General features: G+C 42.0%; 1 pseudogene; it reads left to right on the plus strand.

Annotated features, from left to right (window-relative positions):
• The first annotated feature begins 14417 nt into the window (after positions 1–14417).
• On the plus strand, positions 14418–15471 carry LOC135506505 (uncharacterized; annotated as a pseudogene).
• Positions 15472–20003: the final 4532 nt, after the last annotated feature.

Consider the following 20003-nt stretch of genomic DNA (forward strand, 5'->3'; position numbering starts at 1 on the left):
AGACCAAAGAGCTGTCAAAGGACACCAGAATCAAAATTGTAGACCTGCACGAGGCTGGGAAGACTGAATCTGCAATAGGTAAACAGCTTGGTTTGAAAAAATCAACTGTGGGAGCAATTTTTAGGAAATGGAAGACATACAAGACCACTGATAATCTCCCTCGATCTGGGGCTCCAAGCCAGATTTCACCCCGTGGGGTCAAAATTATTACAAGAACGGTGAGCAAAAATCCCAGAACCACACGGGGGGACCTAGTGAATAACCTGCAGAGAGCTGGGATCAAAGTAACAAAGTCTAACATCAGTAACTCAAATCCTGCCGTGCCAGACGTGTCCAGGCCCGTCTGAAGTTTGCTAGAGAGCATTTGGATGATCCAGAAGAAGATTGGGAGAATGTCATATGGTCAGATGAAACCAAAAATATAACTTTTTGGTAAACTCAACTCGTCGTGTTTGGAGGACAAAGAATGCTGAGTTGCATCCAATGCACACCATACCTACTGTGAAGCATGGGGGTGGAAACATCATGCTTTGGGGTTGTTTTTCTGCAAAGGGACCAGGACGACTGATCCGTGTAAAGGAAAGAATGAATGGGGCCATGTATCGTGAGATTTTGAGTGAAAAATAACTTCCATCAGCAAGGGCATTGAAGATGAAACGTGGCTGGGTCTTTCAGCATGACAATGATCCCAAACACACCACCCGGGCAACGAAGGAGTGGCTTCGTAAGAAGCATTTCAAGGTCCTGGAGTGGCCTAGCCAGTCTCCAGATTTCAACCCCATAGTAAATCTTTGGAGGGAGTTGATAGTCCGTGTTGCCCAGCAACAGCCCCAAAACATCACTGCTCTAGAGGAGATCTGCATGGAGGAATGGGCCAAAATACCAGCAACAGTGTGTGAACCTTGTGAAGACTTACAGAAAACGTTTGACCTCTGTCATTGCCAACAAAGTATTGAGAAACTTTTGTTATTGACCAAATACTTATTTTCCACCATAATTTGCAAATAAATTCATTAACAATTCTACAATGTGATTTTCTGGATATTTTTTTTTCATTTTGTCTGTCATAGTTGAAGTGTACCTATGATGAAAATTACAGGCCTCATCTTTTTAAGTGGGAGAACTTGCACAATTGGTAGCTGACTAAATACTTTTTTGCCCCACTGTACCTATACATTTCATTTAAAGTTATACAATCTTTGATATTTCCTAATGTTAAATGGTCGTCAATCCCCCAGTTATTTTATTTTTATTTTACCTTTATTTAACTAGGCAAGTCAGGAAAGAACAAATTCTTATTTTCAATGACTGCCTAGGAACAGTGGGTAAACTGCCTTGTTCAGGGGCAGAACGACAGATGTTTTAACTTACAAAGTAACCCTCCGGGTACTAGTCCAATGCTCTAACCACTAGGCTACCTGCTGCCCAGTTACAGTTGAAGTTGTAAATGTACATACACCTTAGCCAAATACATTTAAACTCAGTTTTTCACAATTCCTGACATTTAATCCTAGTAATTCCTGTTTTAGGTCAGTTAGGATCACCACTTTAGTGGTCGACAACATCCGGTGAAATTGGAGGGCGCAATTCAAATAAATAATCGTAATATTAAACATTCATGAACATACGTGTTTTATATAATTTAAAAGCCTCAATTCTTGTTAATCTAACTGCGTTGTCTGATTTACAATAGGCTTTTCAGCGAAAGCCTACGGTGCGATTTGTCTGAGGACGGCGCCCCACATCAACATATTTTTCAACCAGCACGGGCTTCACAAATAGCGATTAAATAAATCACTTTTGAAAATATTCGTCCTTTTGCAGTACCAAGGGTCCCAGCTACAACGTGAATGGTCGTTTCGTTAGATAAAATCCTTCTTTATATCCCAAAAATTCTGTTTAGTTGGCACCCTCGATTTCAGTAATCCACGTGTTCAATGTGCAGTCAAAGGAATCCAAAAAGCTATCGATAAACTTCATTCAAACGATGTTTCTATTCATTAATCCTCGGGTACCTTAAAATGTAAATAAACTATAATATTTAATACAGAAAGTATGTTCAATAGGAAAGTAAAATTAGTAAGCGTGCGATCGCTTCCTCGCGCATCGAACGTCTATGGTTCCGGTGGTCTCTATGCAAAAAAAATCCAAATTCTTAGTATTAGAAGAAACAAGCCTGAAACATTGAACAATGACTGTTGCCATCTATTAGAAGCCATTGGAATTGCAATCTGGGAGCCCGAATTACATAGGACCCATAGCTTTCCATTATAAGAGCCTGGGCCTTGAAAATCAGTTTTTTTTTGTTTTTTTTGCCTGCTATATCAATTGTGTTATACTCTCAGACATTATGTTAACAATTTTAGAAACTTCTAAATGTTTTCTATCCAATATTACCAATAATATGCATATCCTGGCTTCTGGAGAGTGTAACTGGCAGTTTACTTTCAGCACGTCAGTCTGGCAGAATCTGAAAAAGGGCCATAGCCCTAACAATGTGAAATGTCAGAATAATAGTACAGAATGATTTTCAGCTTTTATATCTTTCATGACATTTCCAGTGGGTCAGAGGTTTACATACACTCAACTAATATTTGGTAGCATTGCCTGTAAATTGTTTAACTTGGGTCAAACATTTCTGGTAGCCTTCCACAAGCTTCCCACAATATTGGGTGAATTTTGGCCCATTCCTCCTGACAGAGCTGGTGTAACTGAATCAGGTTTGTAGGCCTCCTTGCTCGCACATGCTTTTTTTTAGTTCTGCCCACAGATTTTCTATAGGATGAGGTAAGGGCTATGTGATGGCCACTCCAATACCTTGACTTTGTTGTCCTTAAGCCATTTTCCACAACTTTGGAATTATGCTTGGGGCTGTTGTCCATTTGGAAGACCCATTTGCGACCAAGCTTTAACTTCTTGACTGATGTCTTGAGATGTTGCTTCACTATATCCACATCATTTTCCGTCCTCATGATGCCATCTATTTTGAAGTGCACCAGTCCCTCCTGCAGCAAAGCACCTCCACAACATGATGCTGCATGATGCCCGTGCTTCACGGTTGGGATGATGTTCTTCGACTTGCAAGCCGCCTCTTTCTCTTCCAAACATAATGATGGTTATTATGGCCAAAAAGTTATAATTTTGTTTCATCAGACCATAGGACATTTCTCCAAAAAGTACGATCTTTGACCCCATGTGCAGTTGCAAACCGTAGTCTGGCTTTTTTATGACGGTTTTCGAGCAGTGGCTTCTTCCTTGCTGAGCGGCCTTTTGGGTTATGTTGATATAGTACTCATTTTACTGTGGATATAGATACTTTTGTACCTGTTTCCTCCAGCAGCTTCACAAGATCCTTTGCTGTTATTCTGGAATTGATTTGCACCTTTCGCACCAAAGTATATTCTTCTCTAGGAGACAGAACCTGTCTCCTTCCTGAGTGGTATGATGGCTGCGTGCTTCCATGGTGTTTAAATTTGCGGACTACTGTTTGTACAGATGAACGTGGTACCTTCGGGCGTTTGGAAATTGCTCCCAAGCCTGAACCAGACTTGTGGAGGTCTACAATTTTTTTTTGAGGTCTTGGCTGATTTATTTTTCTTTTCCCATGATGTCAAGCAAAGAGGCACTGAGTTTGAAGGTAGGCCTTGAAATACATTCACAGGTACACCTCCAATGCAATCAAATTGTCAATTAGCCCATCAGAAGCTTCTAAAGCCATGACATTTTCTGGGATTTTCCAAGCTGTTTCAAAGGCACAGTCAACTTAATGTCCTGACCGACTTTCCAAAAATTTCTTGTTAACTATAGTTTTGGCGTGGTTAAACGAGTTTTAATGACCTAAGTGTATGTAAACTACCGACTTCAACTGTATACTTAAATACTCTTACCTTACCACAACCCACAATATGGTTTAAGTTTACTTCATTGTTTATTTTTGTTGTAATTTGAGTTTTTGTAAACAAACAATGTATTGCTACAATATACCTGTGAAAAAAGTCAGTCTTTGCAGCCAAAGTTGCGTTCAAGAGTTTGAGTGGCAACGTTTCTCCGGAGACACAACCTCCAGGTGCTGGTTTTAATGTTTGACCTAGATCATTTGTATGTATTGATATGTAGGCTTAGTGTGCCTTTTTATTGATGTAGTTCTGTCCTTGAGCTGTTCTCGTCTATTAATGTTCTGTATTATGCATGTTTTGTGTGGACCCCAGGAAGAGAAGCTGCTGCTTTTGCAACAGCTAATGGGGATCCTAATAAAGTACCAAATGGAGCCTACTTCTGGGGTCTAGGAGAGACCACTGTAATAGTTTGGTGGTTTTGAAGTGTATTTGGGATGTTTGATCTGTTACTTTTAATGCCAGGCAGCTGTACATTTCTCATTTGAAAAGAATGATGACTAATCCTATTACATTTCAAGCATTGCTTTCAAGGAAACAATGCTTTTCTTCTAATGTATTTTCCCTCATCTAGTGGTTGAATGTTTTATTATTCAGCATACTGCAGACTGTACTTTGCATACCACATTATTTTGTACTCTGAGCCAGTGTACTGTATATTGTAAGTGTAACTTAAATCATGTGTCAGCAAAAATGTTCTCAATCCTTTCTATGCTTTTACATTCGGACTGTGCTCATGCATCATTGTGCCAATTTATATTTTATATAAAAACATATCTTGTAAATTATGCCATGCCAAATATGTTTAATCACATTTGGTCAGAAAACGAGTGCTTTATTTATCATTCTGTGTATCTGTGATGTATTTTTCCACAAAGTTCAGATTTTGCAATGTTGTGACTCCAGTCCCAACACCTTACCACTGCTACACCTGGCTATCAGCGGAGCCTTGTCTGGCAGCGAAACAGTTCATTCAGCCTCATTTACTGCCTTTAAAAAAACACAGCTGATAAGGCTGACTTGCTGAAACAAATGTGGTTTCTACTGACAATTGAGATGTTACAAACTATGGCATAATGGGACGACAAGCGGATAAGAGGCAATACGTAATAGAAATGTCATTACTTTCTCTTCATAAGGATTAAAAAGAATTTGCCAGTGACAGAACACTGAGCTAAAAAAGTATTTAATCAGCCACCAATTGTGCAAGTTCTCCCACTTGAAGATGGGGCCTGTAATTTTCATCATAGGTACACTTCAACTATGACAGACAAAATGAGAAATCCAGAAAATCACATTTTGTAGGATTTTTAATGAATTTATTTGCATATTATGGTGGAAAATAAAGTATGTGGTCAAAAACAAATTTTATCTCAATACTTTTATATACCCTTTGTTAGCAATGACAGAGGTCAAACATTTTCTGTAAGTCTTCACAAGGTTTTCACACACTGTTGCTGGTATTTTGGCCCATTCCTCCATACAGATCTCCTCTCGAGCAGTGATGTTTTGGGGCTGTTGCTGGGCAACACAGACTTTCAACTCCCTCCAAAGATGATCTATGGGGTTGAGATCTGGAGACTGTCTAGGCCACTCCAGGACCTTGAAATGCTTCTTACGAAGCCAGTCCTTCGTTGCCCGGGTGGTGTGTTTGGGATCATTGTCATGCTGAAAGACCCAGCCACGTTTCATCTTCAATGCCCTTGCTGATGGAAGGAGGTTTTCACTTAATCTCACGATACATGGCCCCATTCATTCTTTCCTTTACACGGATCAGTCGTCCTGATCCCTTTGCAGAAAAACAGCCGCAAAGCATGATGTTTCCACCCCCATGCTTCACAGTAGGTATGGTGTTCTTTGGATGCAACTCAGCAATCTTTGTCCTCCAAACATGACGAGTTGAGTTTTTACCAAAAAGATCTATTTTGGTTTCATCTGACCATATGACATTCTCCCAATCTTCTTCTGGATCATCCAAATGCTCTCCAAACTTCAGACGGGCCTGGACATGTACTGGTTTAAGCAGGGGGACACATCTGGCACTGCAGGATTTGAGTCCCTGGCGGCATAGTGTGTTACTGATGGTAGGCTTTGTTACTTTGGTCCCAGCTCTCTGCAGGACATTCACTCGGTCCCCCCGTGTGGTTCTGGGATTTTTGCTCACCGTTCTTGTGATCATTTTGACCCCACGGGGTGAGATCTTGCGTGGAGCCCCAGATCGAGGGAGATTATCAGTGGTCTTGTATGTCTTCCATTTCCTAATAATTGCTCCCACAGTTGATTTCTTCAAACCAAGCTGCTTACCTATTGCAGATTCAGTCTTCCCAGCCTGGTGCAGGTCTACAATTTTGTTTCTGGTGTCCTTTGACAGCTCTTTGGTCTTGGCCATAGTGGAGTTTGGGGTTGTGGACAGGTGTCTTTTATACTGATAACAAGTTCAAACAGGTGCCATTAATACAGGTAATGAGTGGAGGAGAGAGGGGCCTCTTAAAGAAGTTACAGGTATGTGAGAGCCAGAAATCTTGCTTGTTTGTAGGTGACCAAATACTTATTTTCCACCATAATTTTCAAATAAATTAATATAAAATCATACAATGTGATTTTCTGGATTTTTTTCTTCTCATTTTGTCATAGTTGAGGCCTATAATTTTCATCATAGGTACACTTCATCTTTAAGTGGTAGAACTTGCACAATTGGAGGCTGACTAAATACTTTTTTGCCCCACTGTATCTTTAGAGTTTAGTTAGGAGATAGTAACTTGTTAAAAAAACTTTTCCTGTGGGTCACCAGATTACTACTTAATTAATTGTTATATTATTAATTTAATCGCATTATGAACGTGGCATGTAATTATTTGATCAAATAACAGTCAAACTTATCAATGATAGTCAAGACACAACATGGGCCTACATACCAAGTTAAGTTAAGCCCTCTATAGCATTTCCTAACGGTTAGGACCTTACAGGTGCATGTGAGATCTCAGACACGGGGCCTCCTTTATAAACATTGCGTAGATACAAAAGAAGATGTACACCACTTTTTAACTTCTTGAAACTCCCCATCCCGGATCCGGGTTCGTGACTAAAGCCTCAGGCTCATTAGCATAACGCAACGTTAATGATTTCTGAAAATCGCAAATAAAATGAAAATAATGCGTCTGCTCTCAAGCTTAGCCTTTTCTTAACAACACTGTCATCTCAGATTTTCAAAATATGCTTTTGAACCATAGAAATTGACTAATTTGTGTAAGAGTATGCAAAGCTAGCATAGCATTTTGAGTAGCATTTATCACGTGGTCTTGTAGTCTTCCATTTTCAGACAAAAATTGATAACCAAATAAATAAAATCATTTACCTTTGAAGAGCTTCTGATGTTTTCAGCTTCTGAGGAGACTCTCAGTTACATAGCAAATGCGCAGTTCTTCCTGAAAGCGTCTGTGTGTAGGAGAAATCGTTCCGTTTTCTACATTGCGTCTGGCTACCGAAACGAACCGAAAATTCAGTCACCTACAACGTAAAACTTTTCCGGATTAACTACATAATATCGACCGAAACATGGCAAACGTTGTTTGGAATCAATCCTCAATGTGTTTTTTCACATATCTCTTCATTGATATGCAGTTCGTGGAAGCTTGCTTTCCTCTCTGTATCCCATGGAAAAAAACTGGCAGGTGACTTTTTGCACCAATTTCGGCGCAGGACACCGGGCGGACACCTGGTAAATGTGGTCTCTTATGGTCAATCTTCCAATGATCTGCCTACAAATACGTCACAATGCTGCAGACACCTTGGGGAAACGACAGAAAGGGAGAGTTTCACAAGTTGGGGAAACGACAGAAAGGGCAGGCTCATTCCTCTCACATTCACAGCCATATAAGGAGACAATGGAAAACAGAGCCTCAAAAATCCTGCTCATTTCCTGGATGCCGTCTCATCTTGGTTTTGCCTGAAGCTCACGTTCTAGGGCACGCACAGAAAATATCTTGGTAGTTCTGGACACGTCAGAGTGTTTTCTTTCGAAGGCTATCAATTATATGCATAGTCGAGCATCTTTTTGTGACAAAATATCTTGTTTAAAACGGGAACGTTTTTCATCCAAAAATGAAATAGCGCCCCCAGAGCATCAACAGGCTAAGCAAACCTTGGGATTTATAAAAAAACACACTTGACGAGAGAATGTGCGGTCTTCCACGGACACTTTGACCCATACGTATGCACATAAACTGGAGACAATAGAAACTGCGAATTTGATGGCAGAAGGATGAAACTCGGGAAAGGCTTTGAAATTGATACAATTGTGTAAAATAAATTGAAATATTACCTCTCACGTATTATATATGAAGGGTTCCCTGGAGTGCACACAAAAAAAACATGATTTAGGATAATAAATACAAATGGAGATATCTGTTTTTACAAAAGACCCCCTCCAAATGTGTTCTACAGTTTAATTGGGAATCAAATTTAATTGGACCTGTAATTATTAAACAATATTTTACATGTTATGAAATGTATTCTCATAAATAATAAGGTGAACAGTAGGACAAATTGCATTTGAACTGATGCTGTTTTCCATGCCTCAGGTGGGAAGATACGAGTGCACAGTTTCATATTGTTTTCACATGTTCATTGCGCAGAACTGTCAATGTGATAATGGCCCTGTCATTGTCAGTTACAATCAGGGTAATTACCACACCTGAAGGTGTTACGCAATTGAGTAGCTTTGACAATCAAATGGGTGGGTATTTAAAAGGCATGCAATTACAATGTGTAATGATTCACCATGGCTGCTTCAGCACTGTGGGAAGATTTGGCGATTGGAAGAATTAGACAAATATGGGCGTTAAAAAGGGTTGGACACGACGTTCGCTCACGTGCGCCAAATGTCAATTTGATTGTGATTTATAAAGGGAAACTGGTGTGGGACGTGCGTGCGCACTCTTATAAATCTGAATATTTCTGTGAGTAAGAACGTTCACTCCCTCTGGAGGTAGAGGGTAAACAAACCATCACAGTCAACATCACTACACCCTGTGAAGATGGAGGCCCATGAGATGATGACGGTAAGATAAATCATTATCTTTTATTGTCATCAGCTCTGAGTTCTATGCACTATTGTATAAATCTCTTGAGACAAGGGCTCAGTAGACTTGTTGTATTGTGATGAACCTGAGCTTAGATTGGTCAAGAGCACCTTCTATTGGAGAACATTTCACTGTGAACTTATACAATTATATACTTGAACTTGTGGACACCAGGAAGAATATCTGCTGCTTCTTCAACTGTTTGCAGTTTACATGAACTTGTATGCTTCTGTGTTCTATTATGTTAGGTACACTAAGTATGTAATGTATTTGTTTTTCACCCACACAACACCACACCATAAAGATGAGAGCATGGATGAAGATACTTTACTCTCTCTTACAGAGAGTAGAATACAAATATTGATGTAGCGCTCAGTGGTGAGGCTGAAGCAGGCTGCAATGCATGCAGAGGACACAGAGGGAGAGAGAGAGGAAGTACGCAGAGAGAAGTTAGTACATTGGTTCCCAAACTTGGGGTCGGGGCTCAACGTGGGGCCTGAGAATCTGTACAAGTTTGAAACATCTTCATTTTTTAAGTTCCTATCTGTACGTCTCCATATGGCCGATCTTCCCTATAGGTTTACATTAAAACGCTATCAAAATGTAAACATTACAGTTCTAACAATGTAATACACCGTTGATGCTACGTGTCAGTGTGAATCATTTCTCATATTTCCCCCTTTTCAGAGGTATAACATTATATAAAATGTAGGTGGACCAAAATGTTGGCACTCAAATCATATTTTAATTATCATAAAAGCATAGCATACAAAATACCCTACTGTAGTGGTTACCAAACTATCTATAGCCCCTTCAAACATTCAACCTCCAGCTGGTTACCCACTCTAGCACCAGGGTCAGCGCACTCGCAAATGTTGTTTTTTGCCATCATTGTAAGTCTGCCACACACAAACTATATGATACATTTATTAAACATAAGTTTAATAAAAACGCTACCCGCCTCGGAAGTGACAAAGAGCTCTTATAGGACCAGGGAACATACAATAATAATCAATAATTTTGCTCTTTATTTAGCCATCTTATATATAAAACTGTATTTGTTCATCGAAAATTGTGAATAACTGAGAAGGGTGTGCTTGAAAGGATGCACATAATTCTGCAATGTTGGGCTGTATTGGAGAGAGTCTCAGTCTAAAATCATTTTCCACACGCAGGCTGTGCCTGTAATTAGTTTTCATGCCAGTGAGGGCCAAGAATCCACTCTCACATAGGTATGTGGTTGCAAAGGGCATCAGTGTCTTAACAGCGAGATTTGCCAAGGTAGAATATTCTGAGCGCAGCCCAATCCAGAATCTGGCAGTGGCTTCTGATTTAAATTAAATGTTCACAGAACCGCTGGTTGCAATTTCGATGAGGCTCTTGTTCAGATATCAGTAACTGGACTGAAGGCAGGGCATGAAAGGGATAACGAATCCAGTTGTTTGTGTCATCCGTTTCGGGAAAGAAGCCACGTAATTACACAACCAACTCACTCAGATGCTTCGCTACATCACATTTGACATGGTCCGTAAGCTTGATCATTTGAACACAAAAATCATACAATGATGGAAAGACCTGTGTGTTGTCCTTGTTAATGCAGACAGAGAAGAGGTGCAGGAAGTCAAGTAGAGGAAAATATGAGGTGCTGGTACTCAGTTCCGTTGAGCTCCTGCCTAAGTATTGTGTTTAGGTAAAAATATAAATAATGTCCCATTTGGAACACTGACAATTGTTTTTATTTTTTTCTCTCAATCTGATTGGGTGGACCTGGCCCACCAAGGCCCATCCTTGCCTTCACCTATGGTCTGTTGAACAACTCAGGTGAATGAATTCACAGCAGCCAAGGTGATAATGGCTAGGATCACTTTTGCTTGTTTTTGCTGTTCTCCAAATAGCATTTTAAAGTGTGTTTTATTGTATAGAAATGCAGTAAATGAGCTTTAACTTTCCAAAGGGCTTTGTGATGGCCACTCCAATACCTAGACTTTTGTCATTTTTTTTTGTTGACCTGTTAAGTATGTATGAAATGCTGCAAAGTTTTATAAATCAATCAGAATCCTGTTCAAAATCATTATACGTTGTCTTTCTACATAGTAATGACACATTTCACACAACTAATTCCTTTTGAATTGGAACCAAATAATTTCATGGAAATTGGAGTAGAGGACAGAATTGCTGTTACTGTCTGTCTGTGTGTGTGAGGGAAACCACAGCATCAGTTCCTTTTGGTATCAGAACAGCATTGGTTTATGAGGGAGAAACTGGTCAGCTGGAAAAGACCTAAGATAGATACAATGATGGTGAAAGGTGTGCGTAACGAAGGCAGTCTGAGACTGGCACACCCGGCATACCACCTGGGCGAGCCTGACGGGCCAGCCGATGCATGGGCACTGGACAAGCCGGCTGAGGAGTAGAATCCCGACGAACCGGCAGAGGCGTGGGAGCCTGACGAACGGGCTGAGGTGTGGGAGCCTGATGGCCAGCTGAAGCATGACGTGGGGTGGGTGCCGGCCGAGCTCATTGAGGGAAGACGACCTCTTGAGCCAGCTAAGGGGTGGAAGCTCGACGAGCTAGCTGAGGCACCCCCGGTTTTATAGTATGCAAATAACTGAGAATTTGAGTTGATGTGAAAAAAGTATTGTGATATATTGAAGTTAAATGACTGCATTGACCAATACGCTGTCCTTCTGCAGAATGCTGTCCTGTCGGTTGGAGGAGATTCAAGTCTAGCCATTATTACCTCTTTAAAGAGAAGAAGACTTGGAGTCAGAACAGAGCAGAATGTATAAAGAGAAGAGCGGACCTTTTGATCATAAACTGTTGAGTCAAACAGGTGAGAGAGAAGGTGAAAGAGAGGGAGAGCGACAGATACAGACAGGCAGAGATATTAAACATACTAAATATGTTTTCCCCAGGTGTTTCTGAGTAAACTGGCTAACAATAAGAAGTTCTGGACTTGATTGACTGTGTCACTGAAGGAAGGCACCTGGAAATGAGTGGATGAAACAAATCTAAAACATAGTTTGTAAAATACAAATGGATCCTGTAGACACTTGGTTCTTGTACTAAATGCTGAAGACTTAATATAATGACTCTAAACTTGTTGGTTCGTAGGTTCTGGAGACAAGGACAGCCAGATATTCATCTGTGTAGTGAGGATTTGTGGTATTAACTAGGGGGCACTATTTTCATTTTTGGAAAAATAATGTTCCCAAAGTAAACGGTCTCTTTTTCAGGACCAGATACTAGAATATGCATATAATTGACAGCCTAGGATAGAAAACACTCTAAAGTTTCCAAAACTGTAAAAATATTGTCTGTGAGTATAACAGAACTGATATTGCAGGCGAAAGCCTGAGAAAAATCCAATCAGGAAGTGACTATTATTTAGAAACTTCTGCGTTCCTATTGAGCAGTGAAAGGGATATCAACCAGATTCCTTTTTCTATGGCTTCCCTAATGTGTCTAGGGTCACAAGACATAGTTTCAGGCTTTTATTTTGAAAAATGAGCGTGAGCGACAACATTGCGTAAGTGGTCACCTGGTGGCTCTGAGTGATTTGTGCATAATAGACAAATGTGGCCATTGTTTCTCTCTACTGAGAAGCCAACTGACCCGGTTGATATATAATCAAATAGATATTTGAAAAACACCTTGAGGATTGATTATAAAAAAACATTTGCCATGTTTCTGTCGATATTATGGATCTAATTTGGAATATTTTCCGGCGTTGTCGTGATCGCAATTTCCGGTCGATTTCTCAGCCAAACGTGAAGAACAAAAGGAGCTATTTTGGCTACAAAAATAATCTTTATGGAAAAAAGGAACATTTGCTATCTAACTGGGAGTCTCGTAAGTGAAAACATCTGAAGCTCATCAAAGGTAAACTCTTTAACGTGATTGCTTTTCTGATTTTCGTGACCAAGCTGCCTGCTGCTAGCTAGGCATGATGCTATGCTAGGCTAATCGATAAACTTACACAAATGCTTGTCTTGCTTTGGCTGTAAAGCATCATTTCAAAATCTGAGATAACAGGGTGATTCACAAAAGGCTAAGCTGTGTTTCAATATATTTCACTTGTGATTTCATGAATATGAATATTTTCTAGTAATATTTTTTTTGTCCGTTGCGTCATGCTAATTAGTGTCAGTTGATGACAATTCTCCCGGATCCGGGAGCGGTAGTTCCAAGAGGTTTTTAACAGTTTCAATAATTAACATCAGTACATTTAATTCTGATTTCATTGATTTAATAGAATGGCAATTAGTAGTGCATTTTTTAAATATTATAGCTAATGTAGTATCTACAAGTTAAATGCACAACCTTTAAACAGTAATTAAGTTCATGTCAGATGTGATAATATTACACACATACACTGTGTACAAAAAATTACTTGGCCTGACCAGGTAAATCCAGGTGAAAGCTATGATCCCTTATTGATGTCACCTGTTAAATCCATTTCAATCAGTGTAGATGAAGGGGGGGACAGGTTAAAGAAGGATTTTTAAGCCTTGAGACAATTGAGACAATGGATTGTGTATGAGTCCATCGCTGCTGGGTTTTTCCACGCTCAACATTTTCCAGGGTGTATCAAGAATGGCCCATTCGTTTAATGCATTTATTGTTAATTTGCTCCTGCAATTTTTGGGGAGGTTGCATATATGTATTTGTAAGTCTGTCACCATATAAAATACACCCATGATTTAAAATGTTATACCAATTAAGTTATGGCATGTACAGTGTATTTGTTATGGCCTTTTGAAAACCAACTCACAAGGATTTTGAAAGAGTGAGTGTGGGTGATATTGGCCAATTCATGGGTGGAAGTTGTGGGTCAGTGCACGCTGGGTCAAACAGTAGTTGAATCTCAATAGTTTCCTTTCCTTAATCTGAATTAATGTGGGTAAAAAACAGAACTGCTGAGAGCAAATACATCCACAATATTGCTTTCACCTGTCCCATGTTTCAGATCAGTGTATTTGAAGCAGAGGAGAGGAAGCCACTGAGGACTAGAATACGATCCAGAACAAGCTCAGATCATTAATTTACTGTAAGGTGATTTCTGTGAAGCTGTTTGTCTCAGAGCCTGACTTACCAGGATAGACCTAGACTGTTAGCTAAAACTATCTGGAAATAGGTTTGGACAAAGCGAGGACAGAGATCCGGTAAGAACACACACTTGCTGGCACAGACACACACCACCCCAATGGATAACAATCAGAAAACACAATCTTTATCAATGTTTTTAAAAATGAATTTGAAAGTGAATTGAATTATATACACATTCGTTTGTTTCAACTCCACATTAGATGAAGAACTTCAGGTTCTAGCAGTTATGACTGACTGACCAAGATTCATCAGTCATGTTGCTTAATTGTAAAAATACCAGTATTAGGAAACTAGTGATTATTTTTCAACATTCTATCAACAGCTTGTTTTGCTGTCAACCTGCATTATTATGAAATGCTTGGCAGGAGTCCTGTTGCTCTTGGCAACAATGTTCACTACAGTCAACAGTGCAGAGGTGGGTGACCCCAGTTGTACATAATATTTGAATATATTTGTGACATATTTTACAGGAAGCCAGAGCTTTATGTAGGTAGCCACATACGGTATATATGCTAACACTGAATCGCTGTCCTCCGCAGTACCAGAATTATTGTAACATTTTATAGCTGTCCTCGGCAGTGGCAGAAGGATTCTAACACTGTATAGCTGTCCTCAGCAGTGCCGCTGTGACGCGGAGCAGTTGAACGTAGAACCGAGCTCGGGTGGACGACAGCTAACCAACGTGCAGGGAGGAGATGAGGGGGAACATCACCACAGGTGACCTGCTGACAAGAGAAAGCCAGGCCAGCCCCTCTTTCTCCACCAACTGGTCACAAGCTGAACACTGCAAGATGACTGTAGCGAACGTCACTGACCTCCATGTCACAGCGCTGACCCTCTACACCAACAACCGCACCTTCCCTTTGATCTTCGACGTGGAAGCCAGATCTCTGGGCCCTGATGCAAATTGTTTACCGCTGGTGCTTCCTGTTCAAGTTCCTCCCTCCACTTCCTGCTGACCGGCTCCTGATTGGTCGGGAGGAGGCGGAGCCAGAGTTGGAGCACAATGGGGAAAGGCTGCCTGCTGGTGTATGCTGACAGCGGGCGCAAGGACAACTTGCGAGGGGAGGTGGGGCATCAGGTGCGCACCGGGCACTTTGTCCTGTCGTCCACGCTCCGGTACAGCTCCAGCTTTGATCTGACCATCCGGACGTGCCACAGGCACCTGCTGCCCCTCTTGCACTCACACCACTGCTGCTCCTCTTCAGGCCTCAATGTGCTGGTTACATCCTACGAGCTGTTCAGGGTGGTGGCAGTAAAGAAGGTACCTAACAAATGGAGAGGGGCTCTGACATGGCACTTCTACCTGGAGTCTATTGGCACTATGACCAACCTCAACTGCGCTATGACTTCTGCCATGTGAACGGCAAGTCAGTTTGTACAAAGGTCTAAGCCAGGGCTGTCCTACCCTGTTCCTACAGAGCTACCCTCCTGTAGGTTTTCACTCCAACCCCAGATGTAACCAACCCGATTCAGCTTTTCAAGCAGCTAATTATTAGAATCAGGTGCGCCAGATGAGGGTTGGAGTGAGAACCTACAGGACGGTAGCACTGACATGTTGGATGGATTCACAACGAGTGTAGCTTTAATTTGCTATCTTGCATGTGTAATTTAATGAAAGTCTGAATTATATAGTATTTTATTTGAATCTGGCGCTCTGCATTTTCCCTGGCAATTGGCCAAGTGGGACATTTGCATCTCCCTATCCCAGTTAAACTCGAAATCCCTCAACAGTCTCTGCAGTGGCAATTTAGTAGATGTGGCAGTACAATCTGTGGTGATGTCTCCGTAGTAGACCATTCATACAGCAATGATTTCTTTCTAGTAGACCTGCCAGTGTCTGTCCCCCAGTACGGTCTGCATCCTCCAAAAGCCCCACATGCTCATTCGGCGCATCCAACTCAAACGTTCCATCTCCATAAACACTTCCCTCCCATCTCCCTGCCTGCCCAAAGCATGTCCGCCAGCTCCTAGCATTGGTCGGGCTCCAGCAGGAACCCCCACCGGGACTCGGAGGTCAGGTAGCGTCGGACCTCCCTGCCCAGCGAGGCGTCCCCTAGCTCCCGCAGACTGTGGAAAAGTGCCACGGTGGTCTGAGGGTAAGGCTCAGACTTGATCGCCTGCTTAATGTATTCTGCCGTGATCTCTGTGATCCCCTTGGAGCCTGTGACCTTTAAACCTTTCCTTAGACATGCTAGATCTAAGAGAGTCTGGTTGGGTGTTGTTGAGAGGCCAAGGAGGAAGCAGAGGAAGAGGTCATGTGTTCCGTAAAACCCTGTCCACGGAGCATCTGTGGAGGTCTAAAAGGGTTGCTCTCCTGAACATCCCTTTCAATCGATCAAAGAGTGTAGTAGGTTGGAGTAGTAGGTTTCTGCTATTATTTGTATAGGTGAGAAACACGTGCAGGGCAGCTAGGTAGTCTTGAATGACTGTGTACGCAAAGCGGTACATTTTCTCCAGGTACATCTCACACCCTGCTATGTTCAGCCTACACAACCTGTGGAATATGGAACTTTTGGAGATGTCGATTCCATGTTCCATCACATCACTCTCGCTGAATATGATGCTTCCTCTTTCCAGACACTCCTATGTGGAACTCCTCATCACCGAGGGCAAGTGGCATTTCGGCAACTGTTGCCTGTTGTCGTAGAGATGGAGGACTCATCATTGATATAACCTGTTTCAGCATGGACATTGCCAATGATGGGTTCAACCACTTTAGCAGAGTCAACTGGGTGAGGGTTCCTATGAGATGGAAGAAATCAGCCAATGAAGAAGAAAAGTGGTCACTTGACCATCTTGTCAGTCAAATCAAATTGTACTGCTCACATACATATGGTTAGCAGATGTTAATGCGAGTGTAGCGAAATGCTTGTGCTTCTAGTTCCGACCATGCACTAATATCTAACAATTTCACAACAACTACCTTATACACACAAGTGTAAAGGAATGAATAAGAATATGTACATATAAATATATGGATGAGCGATGGCCAAACGGCATAGGCATGTTGCAGTAGATGGCATAGAGTACAGTATATACATATGAGATGAGTAATTTTATAAAGTGGCATTGTTTAAAGTGACTAGCGATACATTTATTACATCCAATTTTTTATTATTAAAGTGGTTAGAGATTTGAGTCAGTATGTTGGCAGCAGCTACTCAAAGTTAGTGATGGCTGTTTAACAGTCTGATGGCTTTGAGATAGAAGCTGTTTTTCAGTCTCTTGGTCCCAGCTTTGATGCACCTGTACTGACCTCGCCTTCTGGATGATAGCGGGGTGAACAGGCAGTGGCTCAGGTGGTTGTTGTCCTTGATGATCTTTTTGGCCTTTCTGTGACATCGGGTGGTGTAGGTGTCCTGGAGGGCAGGTAGTTTTCCCCCGGTGATACATTGTGCAGACCTCACTACCCTCTGGAGAGCCTTACAGTTGTGGGCGGAGAAGTTGCCGTACCAGGCGGTGATACATTCCGATAGTATGCTCTTGATTGTGCATCTGTAAAAGTTTTAGTGGTTTTGGTGACAAGCCAAATTTCTTCAGCCTCCTGAGGTTGAAGAGGTGCTGCTGCGCCTTCTTCACCACGCTGTCTGTGTGGGTGGACCATTTCAGTTTGTCCGTGATGTGTACGCCGAGGAACTTAAAACTTTCCACCTTCTCCACGACTGTCCCGTCGATGTGGATAGGGGGTACTCCCTCTGCTGTTTCCTGAAGTCCACAATCATCTCCTTTGTTTTGACATTGAGTGTGAGATTATTTTCCTGACACCACACTCTGAAGGCCCTCACCTCCTCCCTATAGGCCGTCTCATCGTTGTTGGTAATCAAGCCTACCACTGTAGTGACGTCTGGAAACTTGATGATTGAGTTGGAGGCGTGCATGGTCATGCAGTCGTGGGTGTACAGGGAGTACAGGGAGGCTGAGAACGCACCCTTGTGTGGCCCCAGTGTTGAGATCAGTGGGGTGGCGACGTTGTTTCCCACCCTCACCACCTGGGGGCAGCCCTTCAAAGTGCAGGACCCAGTTGCACAGAGCGGGGTCGAGACCCAGGGTCTCGAGCTTAATGATGAGTTTGGAGGGTATTATGGTGTTAAATGCTGAGCTGTATTTGATGAACAGCATTCTTACATAGGTATTCCTCTTGTCCAGATGGGTTAGGGCAGTGTGCAGTATGATTGCGATTGCGTCAACTGTGGATCTATTGGGGCGGTAAGCAAATTGGACTGGGTCTAGGGTGTCAGGTAGGGTGGAGGTGATATGGTCCTTGACTAGTCTCTCAAAGCACTTCATGATGACTGAAGTGAGTGCTACAGGGTGATAGTCATTTAGCTCAGTTTCCTTTGCTTTCTTGGGAACAGGAACAATGGTGGCCTTCTTGAAGCATTTGGGAACAGGAGACTGGGATAGGGATTGAATATGTCTGCAAACACACCAGCCGGCTGGTCTGAGCATGCTCTGAGGATGCAGCTAGGGATGTTGTCTGGGCCGGCAGCCTTGCGAGGGTTAACATGTTTAAATGTTAAACTCATGTTGGCTGTGGTGAAGGAGAGCCCGCGGGCCATGTCAGTGGCACTGTATTTTCCTCAAAGTGAGCAAAGAAGTTGTTTAGTTTGTCTGGGAGCAAGACGTCGGTGTCCACGATGGGGCTAGGTTTCTTTTTAGATTTAGGGAGCCTTGTTTTCAGATTAGCTTTGTTAAAATCCCCTGCTTCAATAAATGCAGCCTCAGGATATGTGGTTTCCAGTTTACACAGAGTCCAATGAAGTTCTTTCAGGGCCATCGAGGTGTCTGCTTGGGGGGGATATATTTGGCTGTGATTGTCATCGAAGAGAATTCTATTGGTAGATAATGCGGTCGGCATTTGATTGTGATGAAGTCAGGTGAACAAAAAGACTTCAGTTCCTGTATGTTGTTATGATCACACCACGACTCGTTAATCGTAAGGCATACACCCCCACCCTTCTTAGGGTTGTTTGTTTCTGCCAGCACGATGCATGAAGAAACCGGGTGGCTGTACCGACTCTAAGGTATCCCGAGTGAGTCATGAAACAGAGACATCAGAATCTCTGACAGTATCTCTGGAAGGCAACCATTGCTCGAATTTTGTCTACCTTGTTGTCAAGAGACTGGACATTGGTGAGTAGTACACTCAGGATGGGTGAGCGATGTGCCCAACTCCGGAGCCTGACCAAAAGACCGCTCAGTCTGCCCCTTCTGCGGCACTGTTGTTTTGGGTCACCTACTGGGATCGGCTCCATTGTCCTGGGAGGTGGTCCAAACAGAGGATCCGCTTCGGGAAAGTGGTATTCCTGGTTGTAATGTTGGTAAGTTGACTTTGCTCTTATATCCAATAGTTCTTCCCAGCTGTATGTAATGAGACTTAAGATTTCCTGGGGTAACTGTGTAAGAAATAATACATAAAAAAACTAAATACTGCATAGTTTCCTAAGAATGCGAAGCGACCATCTCTGTCGGCACCATCATCAATATCATAGACCATCTTCGATTGCAATGAATTACATTCTACTTTACTCCAACTCAAATTAAAATTCTACATTCTTTAGAGGTTTTAGGAGTGTGGTGAATTTCAATTTATGAATCAATTCTAAAAATCTTAATTGAGCCCAACCCTGATTCACAGCTAATAGTACAAACCTGAGATACAACAGAGGATCAGATAAACGCCATGACCTTGTTTGCACCCTTTTCATTGTAAACGTGACTCTAGGACTTGGGTAGTTTTCAGCTCAAATCGTTCAGACTAGACAGGCGATTTCTTAAGAAGTAACTTGTTGGTATCCTCTCATGTCTGGCAAATATTGGCGCTGACAAGTGCCTATCCACCACATATGCAAATGGACTATACAGGCGGATTCAGTGGAATGCGACGCAGCCCATGCAAATAAACAAAGTCTCTAGG

This window comes from Oncorhynchus masou, chromosome 20 (assembly GCF_036934945.1).
Source record: "Oncorhynchus masou masou isolate Uvic2021 chromosome 20, UVic_Omas_1.1, whole genome shotgun sequence".
Taxonomy (NCBI): Eukaryota; Metazoa; Chordata; class Actinopteri; order Salmoniformes; family Salmonidae; genus Oncorhynchus; species Oncorhynchus masou.